The 12829-nt window shown below is 60.3% G+C and overlaps 1 protein-coding gene across 2 annotated transcripts in view; it reads right to left on the bottom strand.

Annotated features, from left to right (window-relative positions):
* The window catches only part of TPP (tubulin polymerization promoting protein), a 34835-nt gene that overhangs the window by 20884 nt on the left and 1122 nt on the right, over window positions 1-12829 (bottom strand). The window lies entirely within an intron of this gene.

Below are 12829 nucleotides of genomic sequence, written 5' to 3'. Positions count from 1 at the left end.
AGACGGGCAGGGGCGACGTGGCGAGGGCTGAGACGGGCAGGCCCTCCCGGGGCGACGTGGCGAGGGCTGAGACGGGCAGGCCTTCCCGGGGCTGGGCATGAGGCCCCTCAGACCCTCAGAGCCAGCTGCCCTGGAGGCACGCGTGTCCAGCTGCCAGGCAGAGTGGAGCCAAGCAAGGCCTTGCCCACTTGCCGTCATTGGGCCAAGGACCCCCTAAGTCAGATAAAGCCAGCAGCTTTAGGATGGGAGCTGAGCTGGGTGCCAGGGGCTCCAGGCCGAGCAGGCTCAGGGTGTGACTGGCAGCATCACAGCCCATCCCGGGTCCTCCCCACCGCCACACTTTTCCACTGCCCCTCCTGTGGACGCCCGCTCTGCAGCTCTGGGGGACACCTGAGGACCACACCCTCCCCAGGGTCTGTGAGGGGACGCCTTCCTCCGGGAGGGTCCACAGCGGTCCTGCGACAGCGGCTCCCACCCCAGTGCAGAGCCTCTGACCATAGATGGAGCTTTGGGTTGGGGGGGGGGTGTGTGTGGTGGCCCTGGGGGCACCTGAGGATGCTCTGCCCAGGTGCCCTGGGCCTGCCGAGCCCACGGTGCCCCAGCCAGGGGAGGGGACTGCGAGTGTGCAGGGTTGAGGCAGTGGTGGGGTCACGGGCATCGGGGCGCAGGGACGCCCTCTGGACTTTGCAAGGCGCCCACCCCCAGAGCAGGTGGCTGGGCCGTGGGGTTGAGAAGACTGAGGGGTGCCGCTCAGGGAGGGTTTGGGGACGCAGGGCTATGCCACAGGGCGGGGCTGCCGAGGCCGCCTCCCCACCATGCATGGTGAGACCCAAGTCAGGCCCTGAAAGACTCAGAGTGAGGTGCTGGCCTCCACACAACAGTCGCTTCCCCAAGGGGCCCGGACGCCAGGTCGGCCCTCAGCACTGCACTGAGAGCTGAACGTCTCCTCGGCCCACAGACACAAGAGCCGGTGGGAGGGTCGGTGCCGAGGACACAGGTGCATGTCCCAACCCTGGGACTCACCGAGCCCTCTCAGATCTGGAGTTCTCAGCACCAGTCATGGCCAAAGTGTGGCTCTGTCATCCTGGGGGTCCTGAGTGTGGCCCCTGCTGACCTTGAGATCCCACAGATTCTCCCAAAACAGCTGGAAAAAAATCCAGGGGTGCTGCCTACACTGAGGACCTTAAGGGCCTTAGGCCCCTCCCATTCACCCCTTTCCTGGAAGGCACCGAAAATGCAGATGCCAACACAGCAGAGGACACAGGGGCAGGACCCAGTTGGGGCAGGACCACGTGGGGCAGGATCCTGGCGGGGGTGGGGCCGCATCGGGGCAGGATCCCGGCGGGGGCGGGACCGCGTGGGGGCAGGATCCCGGCGGGGGCGGGACCGCGTGGGGTCAGGATCCTGGGGGTAGAAGGGCTGGGTCAGGTGTCCAGCCAGGAACAGTCTCCCGTTTTATCGCTGACACCATTTCTTTGTCTGAAACAGGAGCTGCTCACAGGCCTGGCCTGTGTTTCCACTGGGCCTGTGCAGCAGGGGACGCTGGGCAGGAGGAGCGGTTGGGAAATTCCCAGAAGCAATGGTGGGTTTTGTGAGCACCCAGAACAGTGGTGGGCGTGCGGGTCAGAGGAAAAGAACCTTCTGGGATGCTTCAAACTCAGGGCCGCGTTCTGTGGTCTTATCTCCTGTGGGGACGCGCCTGAACAAAGACCCTTATTCACACACCTCCGTGAGTCATCTGAGAACCTGCACCCCATGGGACCCGCCTGGGAGCAAAGGGATGAGGGAAGCCCCTCGGAGCCGCCTTCAGGGCTCACGCAGGACGTCCCACCCATCAGCGCGTGCTTTGCAGGAGTTTTTAATAAGCTTGGAGGTTGGCCTTGGAAGGCTGAGCGGGACATAAAGCGTCCTGCCCTCGTGAGGCCTTCAGTTGGGGCAGGTGATAAACAAATAAACAAGTAATGAAACATCAGGCAGCGAGGAGTGAAGAGGAGAAACTGAGGCAGGTCAGAGGGAGGCCAGCAGGCAATTTCAGACCCGGCGGAAGCGGACACGCGTGAGCAGAGATGCGGGCAGGCGGGAGTCACGGTGCGTGAGGACGGTCCAGCGCAGGGCCCCTGCGCCCAGGTACCCCTGCACCCCTGCTGGGCAGGCACCACCTTCACTGGGCTCAGCCCCCCTCAGCACAGCAACAGCATGAGATGGCACGAACGAGAGCACTGTGGGGTCCGCGGGGCAGAGGGCAGAAAGGAACAGGGGTCAGGCCATCGCCAGATCTACTGAAGACGGACACTGGCTTCAAACTGAGGAAAAATGCTTCCGGCCGGGACTTGGATACCCTCGTCCACTGTCCCCACTCAGGCTGAGGGGAGGGAGGCCACCTGCAGTGGGTGTGAGCTCAGAGACGTGGCCACACCCCCTGCGGAGGTGCTTGGTACTGGGCTTCCCAGGAAGACGAGGGCGACAGCCGTCAACAGCTGAGAAGAAGGAGTAGATGCAGGAACCCACGGCCCTGTCGGGAGGGCCGAGGACCAGGCCCAGGCAGTTTTGGAGGGAAAAGCGGAATCCGTCCCAACTCAGCCCCAGCCTTTCTGCACCAAGGCGTGGAGCGGTGCCGACCTCAGGCGCCGGCTGCCACAAATGCTTCCAGAGCCGGCTCTGCGTGGGGTGCACGCTCAGGGATCTCACACGGGGACTCGCCTCAGAGCCCATCTGAGCTTCACTGTTCTAGGTTCTTGTAGTTTTGTTTTACCTCAAACAGGCATTAGCTTAGCAAACTATTTTTTAAAAGGTTTTTAAATTAAAATAGACAGAATGAATCAGGCGAGACGTGCTGCTGTGGAAGACAGCCAGGCTGCTGCTGGGTCTGGAGGAGAAGGACGCCACGGCCAACCCCAAGCGGCAGCAGAGGAGACGGGAGTCGCACTGTCTGGATCGCTTCACGAGACCCATGTGCTGTTTCCACAATGACGGTAATAGAATACATTTAATTTAAGAGAACGTGGAGGTGTCAGAGGGACAATGAGCCTGGGCGGGCACCTCTCCCTTGGCGCTCACCACCAAGTGTAGTATGCAGCTGTGCCAGCTGCTTCTCCTTGGACGGGCAGAGGCCAGGCGTCCTCCACTTTCTCACAGTTTCTGGACGCAGTGCACCTGAGCCCTGGGTGCAGACCCTCACACCGTTTCCCTCGGAGGCTGTGCTCTGTCACCGTGAGGGAAAAGAAGGTCGTGTAGCAGAAGAGACTCCAGGAAGACAAACTGCTCACCCAGGGATCAAAGGACAAGCTCCCAGGCATGCACCCACCATCTCCAGATGTGTGCCCTGAGCCCCCAGGGGGTTGCTCTGCACTCCCAGGCCTGTGCCCACCATCCCACATGTGCCCTGAGCCCCAAGGGGGTCACCCTGTACTCCCAGGCCTGTGCCCACCATCCCAGCTGTGCCCTGCACTCCCAGGCCTTTGGCTTGCATCCAGGTGTGCACCTGCACCCTCTCCTGCTGGCTGGTGCCTCCCTGGTAGGAGGGACATGCCCAGCCCTGCCCTGACCCAGGTTCCTGCTCACAGCACATACCCCTTCCCTGGCTAGACCCCACGGGAGCCCAAGTGGGGCCCGGCCAGGACCTGCTTGGAGGCTGAGCCCACCCCACTCACGCCCCCACCCCCAGGGCCTCCCCAGGGAGTCAGGAGGATGGCGCCTATGGGCTCACCCATGGGTGGGCTGCACGTTGTTGTACAACTGGCATTTTCAAAACAGGCTTGGAGAGGGCAGAAGACAAGGGTAGAGGTGGTACCACAGACCTCAGAACGGGCAGGCAGAGGCAGACCCCAGAGGGCGACTGTCCTGGGGAACAAAGCATCCCCGCTGGCCGGGAAACGCCTGCCCCAGGTGCGTCGCCAGCTCCAAGGACTTGGCCGCCCAGGCACCCCAGGCCACCTTGCCCCCAACCCCATGGGCTGTCCCTGTTCCCAAGAGGCCCCACGGAAAATCAACTGGGCCCAATTTGTCAGAATGAATCTCCTGGGAAATACCTTAAGACTGGATGCTGGACTGCCCGAAGCCAAACTTACAGAAAAGCTGACGGAACAGAAGTGACAAGGCTGGAGAAACAGCAGCCGGCCTCTGATCACAGAGCTGTCCAGGGGCTGGAAACCCGGGTGCCCATGTGGCATCAGTAAGCAGGGCCAGGGGCAGTCACTAGGACCGACCACGGCTCTGTCACTAGGAACAGGGGTCTCTCACTAGGACCTGGGGTCTGTCAGTCACCAGAGCCAGGGCCTATCCCTTGGGTCTGCAGCCTGTGGCTAGGACCTAGGGTCTGTCACTAGCGCCAGGGGTCTGTCCCTTGGGCCTGGAGCCTGTTACTAGGGTCTGGGGTGTGTCACTAGGGCCTGGGGTGTGTCACTAGGGCCAGCTGCTGTTTTAAAGGTAGCAGCAGCCTCGGTGCTCCCTTGTTCACTGCCCACGCCCACGGGGGGGTGGCGCCGACAGAGCCCACACGACCGCTCTCCACGTGGATGGCTGTGGGGTGGCTGAGCCTTGCTGGCAGAGGAGGCTGGTGGACAGGCCGTGCTCACATCAACAGGAGTGCCGGGTCAGAGGTTGAGGCAGGAGCCACAGAGCCAGTGGGAGCCACCACCCCTCTCAGCTCATCACCCCTCCCTGGGGCCTGAGACCCCAGAGTCAGCCCTCGGCCCTGCTCAGGCTCTGGCCTCCCTGGGAACCTCTGTCCTGGTCGCAGGTGTCCTGCAGGCCCCTTGGGTTGTGCTGGGCTGGACCAGGCCGGGGGTGACCTCTGAAGCTCCACCTGCCTTGGAGAAGCCACCAGCAGCTTCTCCAGCTGCACCCGCTGACCTAAAACAAAGCTGGCAGTTTCTGAGTCTGTGCACTTCCCCCTGCAGCGGAAGATGCAGGATGATCAGTCACTCAAGCCCAGCGTCCCCAGGGCACACTCGAGAGCACACCCCACCCAGAGGCCAGGCAGGCGCACACGGCCAGGTCTGCCCCAGGGTGCCCGTCCAGAGAGGTCACAGTCCTGAAAGGCCACGGTCCTGAGAGGTCCCCATTGTGAGAGGTCCCCAGTCCAGAGAGGTCGCCAGTCCTCAGAGGTCACTGTCCTGAGAGGTCACTGTCCTGAGAGGTCACTGGTCCTGAGAGGTCATCAGTCTTGAGAGGTCACTGGTTGATCCTGAGAGGTCACTGGTCCAGAGAGGTCATCAGTCTTGAGAGGTCCCCAGCACAGAGAGGTCACTGTCCTGAGAGGTCACTGTCCTGAGAGGTCACTGGTTGATCCTGAGAGGTCACTGGTCCAGAGAGGTCGCTAGGATGGGGTCTCCAGGCCTGGGCTGAGGCTCTGCCCCAGAGAGGACCTGAGGTCGGGCTCCTGCTCTTCAGGGACCCTGAGGGCCAGAGCCAAGCCCAGGCTGAGTGCAGTCCCCAAGGAAGTGGGAGGAGGAGGGCAGGGCCGAGTCCTGTGGCAGCGCCCGCAGCACACCACACTTGGACCCTGGTCGTCTCACGTGGCGTCCTCCGGCCATCCTGCACGGGGCCATCGGGACCCCTGCCACTCACCACAACCGCGTGGCCTCAGACCCGGGCAGGACAGGGCAGGCTTCACACTATCCTAAGTCCCATGGGGTGGGAGGGACCCTGCACAAGGAACCTTCCGGTAAGGGGGGCAGGGGAGCAGGGGAGCAGGGGCTGTGCGGCCCCGGCCACCTCCACTCACTCTCCGCCCTCAGAAGAAGAGATGGGTGCACGGGAGCTTCTCGGGTCAACAGGGTGCACCCAGCACCCAGCCCCTGGTGCCCTCTGCCTCTGGGAACCACATCTTGGCCCCCATCTGCAGGATGTGGTCCCCGCAGCCCTCAGCACGGCCACTTTGGGGACGGCCACCGGAGCCCATCTGCACACAGGTGTAGGGATGAGAAGGCAGGGAAGTCACAGAGAAAACCCTCCCAGGCTACAGAGCAAACCCCTTCTGAGTGGGAGACTAAGGATTAAGGATGACAGGGAGACACAGGAGGGAGGATGGAACATTCCAGAGCACTAGGGCCGAGTATCCAGGCCACAGACGCCGGGGCCGTGGGCACCAACTTTGCCACCAAATGGCCACCGTGGGACGGAGGTGCAATGGGGCTCCCGGACTCTGCAAAGGACACTGCAGCGGAGACTCATCCTGGTCTGAGACGGCTGTCCGAGGCCCAAGTGAGAGTTAAACCACATCCCCAGCCAGTGCCCACCACCCACGCCAACACCATTTCTCTAAAGCACCACACAGGACATTCCGCCAACAGAGCATCCCAAAACGGAATAAAATAGATCCCGGCTGGCTCATCCCATCAACCACGTCCGAGACTCGGCGGCTGCAGATGCGGTGGGACAGGCCTCCATTAAAGGCATATCCCATGGGGGCAGCCAGGGCTCTCACGGGGGGCACAGCAGGTTAGAGAACACAGCTGGGGCTCTCACGGGAGGCACAGTGGGTTACAGGAGAAAACAGCCGGGGCTCTCACAGGGGGCAGAGCAGGTTACAGGACACGGCAGAACCAGGGGCTGGTCCCTCATCCAGCGCAGCTTCACTGAGCGCCAGATGCACGAGGACCATTCCCCACCCCAGCCCAGTCACTGCCCTTGGGTTGCCCTCAGGGCTCCAGGTCCAGGGCACCTGCAGGCAGCTGAGACCAGGCCAGCTCTGGGCCAGCGGTGGCCCCATCTAATCCCCAGAACCTGTGAATGCAACCTTGTTTGGAGAAAGGATCTGGAAATGAGATCATCCCGGATTATCCACGGCTGAGCCCTAAATCCAATGGTGAGTGTCTCTACCTAGAAAAGGCAGAAGAGAAGACACACAGAAAAGAGGAGAAGGTGCTACAGGCTGAATTCGTCCCCTCCAAAATCCACACTGGAACCTAATCCCCATTGTGGTGGCATTAAGAGTTAGAGTCTTTGGGGGATGAGACTGAGCTATGGGGGCCAGGTTCCGAGGAATGACTGAGTGCCTTATCAAAGGGCTAGAGCATGAGGACATGGCAACCAGGCCCTGTCTTGGAAGCAGGGAAGGGCCCTTGTCGGACGCCAAGCCTGCCGGTGCCTTGATCTTGGACTCTCCAGCCTCCAGAATTGTGAGAAGTGAACATATCATTTCATAAATTACCACGCCTGGTTTTGTTACAGCAACACCCACGGACTAAGACAGTCGCCGTGAGGCTGGGACTGGAGTGACGCAGCCACACGCGCAGGACAACTGGAGCCACCAGGAGCTGGAAGAGGCAGGGAGGGTCCCCCCAAGCCTCCAGAGGAAGCTGACCCCTGAGATGCCTGGACACTGGGCTTCTGGTCTCCAGGACCATGGGGGAATGCGTTCCTGTTGTGTTAACCCCGGACTGTGTCAATTGTCAGCGGCCTCTGGACACAATGACACAGTGGGTGGGACCAGAAGGCTCAGCATCCCTAATGGGGAACAGAGTCTGCGGAGGCCCTCAGGTAGCACTGAGAGGCCACAGGGGGCTCCAGAGGCCCCTGGGGGTCTGCTTAAGCCAGGATGGGTGTTAGGCCAGGGCTGCCAACAGCACCTGCCTTCTGAGACCCATCCAGCCTCCAGTTGCCCATTTTTAGGTGGAGAAAATGAAGGGTGCATATGTGGCTGGCGTGAGGAAAAGTCAGTTGATGGGAATTTGTTGATTTAAGGGAAGGTTCAGCTGTGTCTGCATGCTAAAGGTTGTCCTCCAGATCAGATCGAGAAGCCTCAGGAAGGTCATGCAAAAGAATTTCTGATGTCCTTGGCGTGGGGGAAAATTGTTACACGGACACAGAAAGCCTTGGCCCGCAGGAAAAGATTCTTAGACGGCACCAGATTAAAAGAAAGGACTTCTGTTCATTGAAAAAATGTCATCAAGAGAGTGAAAAGGCAAACCCTAGAGTAGGAGATGTTTGCTACACACCACAAATGTTGGCTTGTCTCCAGAATATATAAAGAACCTGTACAGATCAATAAGAATTCAATACACAGGCCGGGCGCGGTGGCTCAAGCCTGTAATCCCAGCACTTTGGGAGGCCGAGACGGGCGGATCACGAGGTCAGGAGATCGAGACCATCCTGGCGAACACGGTGAAACCCCGTCTCTACTAAAAAATACAAAAAACTAGCCGGGCGAGGCAGCGGGCGCCTGTAGTCCCAGCTACTCGGGAGGCTGAGGCAGGAGAATGGCATAAACCCGGGGGGCGGAGCTTGCAGTGAGCTGAGATCCGGCCACTGCACTCCAGCCCGGGCGACAGAGCCAGACTCCGTCTCAAAAAAAAAAAAAAAAAAAAAAAAAAAAAAAAGATTTCAATACACAAAGTGCAGCTGGCTTGAAAAGGCCCCTCGGGGATGGGGTATCCAAGTGCCCAGTGCTCGGCGGGAAGCACTCAGCTTTGTTAGTATGACCAGGAAAATGCAAATCATAAGGCTTCCACACAGCCTTAGAAAAGGCTAAAACATTGCAAAGGCTGACAGTGGCAAGTGCCAGCAAGGACACGGGCCAACAGGAAACTGTGTGGGTGAATGGCTTCGACCCCTCTGGGAACTGCTTGGCATCATCTGATGAATGTAAAGACACACATGATCCCGGATCCAACGGCTCCATTTCCAGATTGACCCAAGAGACTCCTGCCCACATGCCCCAAAGAACATCCCAGGAATGCCCACGACAGCTTCATCCCTAGTTGCCAAGAAAGGGAAACCGCGTGGACAGGCGCCTGCTACCAGCATGGTGGTCTGAGGGACAGCGGGCGTCCCCGCGGGAGTGTGGGCAGCATGAGCGCGAGCGCCTGGGGCTCCTCGATGCAGTGTGGACGGACACTCGCGCACACTGTTGACCACGGTGAGCCGGCACGGCAGAGTGCCCACTGCGCGGCTTCTGGTTAAACATTAAAAACACAGGAAAAGCCAGAGCACAGTGCTCAGGAATTGGTGATTCGATGAGAAAACAGACAGTGAGTAAGACCCCATCCCGCTCCCGGAACACGAAGAGAGGCAGCCCACAACGACTGGCACTAGAACTGCAGGTGGACTGTGCCAGGTGCCAGCTGGGGCCCTCACAGCAGGCGGCCTGGGGACACGTGGGCACTGGCGAAGGTGGCAGGAACAAGCCTGGTGGGAGGTGAGGCTGAGATGAGCTTCACCCCAGTGGCTCCGCCCATGGCCCAGGCTCCTCTGGCACTGAGAAGGCAGAGGTGCCACCCCGCCAAGGAGCAGAGGAAACCGGCACTTGGGCAGCCTTAGGAGAAGCGGGGGCTGGTGTGCACAGGAGAGGATGGACACCCCAGAAGCAGCCACGGTGGCCAGGTCACCTGTGAGACACCATGGGTGGGAGATGCAGGTGGCTGTGCACAAGGCAGAGGGTGCTGGGAGCTCGCCTGTGTCATACGTGAGGGCACTTGGGCCAGGGCCTGGGTTGGAAGCCACGTCCAGACCCCATACAGGTGCTCGCTGCTCCTGTCCCCACTGACTGATGACTGATGGCCAGAGGGAGGCAGCGGGTGTGTGAAGTCGCCTGGCAGGTGCGGCTGTTGGTGGCATTCCCTGGGCAGAGGTCACATTGGACGTTTGTGAACAAATGAGCAGGTTGGGGTTACAGGTTATGGAATCTGGGAAATGTGGTCTGTGATGCCATGCGCACTGGGGGATCACGTGGAGCCCACATGGGTGGGCACCTTTGATCATGCCAAGAAGTCAGACGTGGGACACAGAGCCGGCCCGGAGGAATGCACGCACCAATCCCTTCCCTGAGCCACGCTGAACGGGGAAAGGGCTCCAGGTGGCCTTAACCGCTGGGCTTAAAGAAAGGTTAAGAACCTCCCTTCCCTTCCAGAACCTCACTTTTCAACGACGTCCGCACAACTGGGGTCCTCAGAGGAGGCGCTCACCCTTCCACGATGGAAGGGAGAAGCCCAGCTTTCTGAACGGATGAGGCTGCAGAAGGCAGCTGATATGATGAAAAGACAGAAAGCTTTGCCTGCTTCCACTCTTTTGAAAGATTTTTTATATTTCTTCCCCAAAGAAAGTCACGCATTTGGACATTCAGACATTAAATCACAATTCACAATTAAGTAGTGCTGAAGTTAAAGGAGCAACACGGAACCCAGAACAGTCTTAATTTGCGTATCAGGAAATAAGATTTAGGGACAGCTGATGTTTTTCTTAATTCTTTTTCTGAGAACCGCGTGCCACTTTCCTGCGGGGTGCTGCCCTTCCCCAGGCGTGATTCCAGGGGGCTGCAGACCACAGAACCCGCCCCTCCCCTGGATCCAGCAGAGCCAATCAAAGCCATTCCCAGGCAGAGCCCTGCAGCACTGGGGAGGGGCTGCCCCACTGAGGAGGTGCTGCTGAGTTGATGTGCCCTGGAGGCCCTGGCGGGGAGACGGCCTGGAGGTGAAATGCCCAGGATGGGGAAGCCCTGGAGGGGGGAAGTCCTAGGGAGGGGTAAGCCTTGGGGGAGGAACCCTGGGAGGGATGCCCTGGGGAGAGGGAAATCCCCTGGTGGGGGGAATGTGCTGGGGAGGGGGATTTCCCAGGGAAGGGGATACCCTGGGTGGGGATGGCATGTGCAGAGGAAGCCCTGGGTGGGGGGTATTCCCTGGGTGGGGGGATGCCCTGGGTGGGGGGGATTCCCTGGGTGGAGATGCCATGTGGGGAGGATGCCCTGGGTGGAGGGATGCCCTGGGTGGGGGGGTGCCCTTGGTGGAGATGCCATGTGGCGGGGATGCCCTGAGTGGGGGTAGATTCCCTGGGTGGAGAGGCCATGTGGGGAGGATTCTCTGGGTGGGGAATCCTTGTGGACGTTGTCCTGGGTGGTGGAGTCTTGGGGAAGGAATGGCCGAGGGGGTGGCTCTGGGAGGGGGTGGCTCTGGGAGGGGGCAGCTCTGGGAGGGGGATGTCCTGGGAGGGGGATGTCACCTTAGGGGGAAACCCTGTTGCCAATGCCCTAGGAGGGAATCCCTGTGTGAGAGATCATCTGGGTGGGGGCTGCCCTGGGTGGAAGATCATATCAGAGGCATGCAGTGGGTTATGGCCCTGTGGCACCCCCTAACACACACACACCAAGAAGAAAGTGGTCTCCCTAGGAGGAGGATCCATGCAGGGCATCTTGGGGTTTGGCTCGTGGATGCCGGGGACCAGGTCTGAGCCCCAGATGTGGCTGGGCCTGACCCAGGCAGCTCCACCCCTTCCTTCCCAGGAAACACCTTTGGCGCCAGCAGTAGGAACTAGGCGTGTGTAGATTCTGCTGCCTGATCCTGGCTCCTGGTTGAGGGTTTGTGGGCTCAGATGGACTTGACACCCGGCCGCAACCCTCCTGGGCGCAGCTTTCTGGCTCCCCCAGCCCAGGCGGAGGCAATGACTGACTCTCCTCACCCAGAGTGTTTTCCCGAAGGCACTTCTGCCTGAGGGCACCAGGCTGGGCCAGGTACTGCAGGGCGCTGACCAGCACTGGCCTGGGGCCCCCGAGAGCCCCAGATGGCATCCCTCTCACACAGTCCTCCTGTCTCACCACCAGCTATAAATAGACTCGGCTCTCTGCTGGCACAGCGTCTCCCAAGGAAGCTTTTAATTCTCAGCGTCCTCTGCAGGGAGTGGCTCCCACAGGCCTGGGAGGGAACAGACTGCCTGCTCTCCAGAGAGCTCCCCAGTCTCCATCTGCGATGGGTTATCCTAATTTTCTTTAGGAAGTTCTGCTGAGCCCTGCGTGTGGTGCTTTGGCCTTTGTGCCCACGGAGGCCCCCTGCAGCCCCTCCCTCCAGACCCTGCCCAGCCCGGTGCACGAACCCTGTTGACCGATTCCCAGGCCTAGGGCAGCCACTGCCAGTGTGAGGCTTGCAAATTAGGGTAGAGGGGTCAAAAGGAAGCCCCTTTTAGACCATTTCTATGAGCATTTCTATGCGCATTTCCACAATGAGCATTTATAACCTTGTATAATCGTTAAAACATGTATTGAAACTTCAGGGAATTCGGGAAGATGGACCAACCCCAGCTGTAAGATGAAAATGCAGCCAGTGACCGGGGAGCTTCCTCCACGCACACGCGGTCCAGTCCCCGTGACTTCATGCTTTGTGAAGATGCAGAGCGAGTTCATGCCGGCGCCTTTCGGAATCAGGGATCCCATTAGAAACCATGAAAGCTGCAGACCCCTCCCGGGAAAACGCACACACCCTCCTGGAGCTCGCCTTCTGCAGCCGCTCCTGGAGCCCGCCCCTCCCCCACAGGCCCTCCGAGGATCACGTGGTGGGGAGGCGCTGGCACCCAGCTGCTGACAGGCCGAGAGCCCAGTTCAAGGCACCGGCATCAGGCTGCGGCTGCCTCACTCCCCTCCACTTCCTGCCCCTTCCAGGCCTCCGTCCAGCCCCATCTCCTAGTCCCAGGCCACAGGGAGCTGGGTCACCGGCCAGGGGCAGGGGCTGGCTGGGCGCGGGGGGAGACCTCTCCCCCAGAGAAGTCGGGCGGGCAGGGGTGGCCGGGGTGGGCTGAGGGGCCCAGTCCTCTATGGGTCTCCCAGGGGCCCTGCACGCAGAAGAGCCAATAAACATGCCAGGTGGATCAGCGGTGACACTGAGAGGGAACGCAAACCCCCATCCAAACAGCAGCCCCCAAACCTCATCCAAACAGCAGCCCCAACCCCATCCAAACAGCAGCCCCCAACCCCCATCAAAACACCAGCCCCCAAACCCCATCAAAACACCCAAACCCCATCAAAACAGCAGCCCCCCAACCCCCATCAAAACAGCAGTCCTCCAACCCCCATCAAAACACCAGCCCCCAAACCCCCATCAAAACAGCAGCCCCTAAACCCCCATCA

The sequence above is a fragment of the Macaca nemestrina genome, chromosome 6, assembly GCF_043159975.1.
Source record: "Macaca nemestrina isolate mMacNem1 chromosome 6, mMacNem.hap1, whole genome shotgun sequence".
NCBI classification, from domain to species: domain Eukaryota; kingdom Metazoa; phylum Chordata; class Mammalia; order Primates; family Cercopithecidae; genus Macaca; species Macaca nemestrina.
Note: the sequence above shows the minus strand (reverse complement) of the source record. Positions and strands in the feature narration are given on the sequence as shown.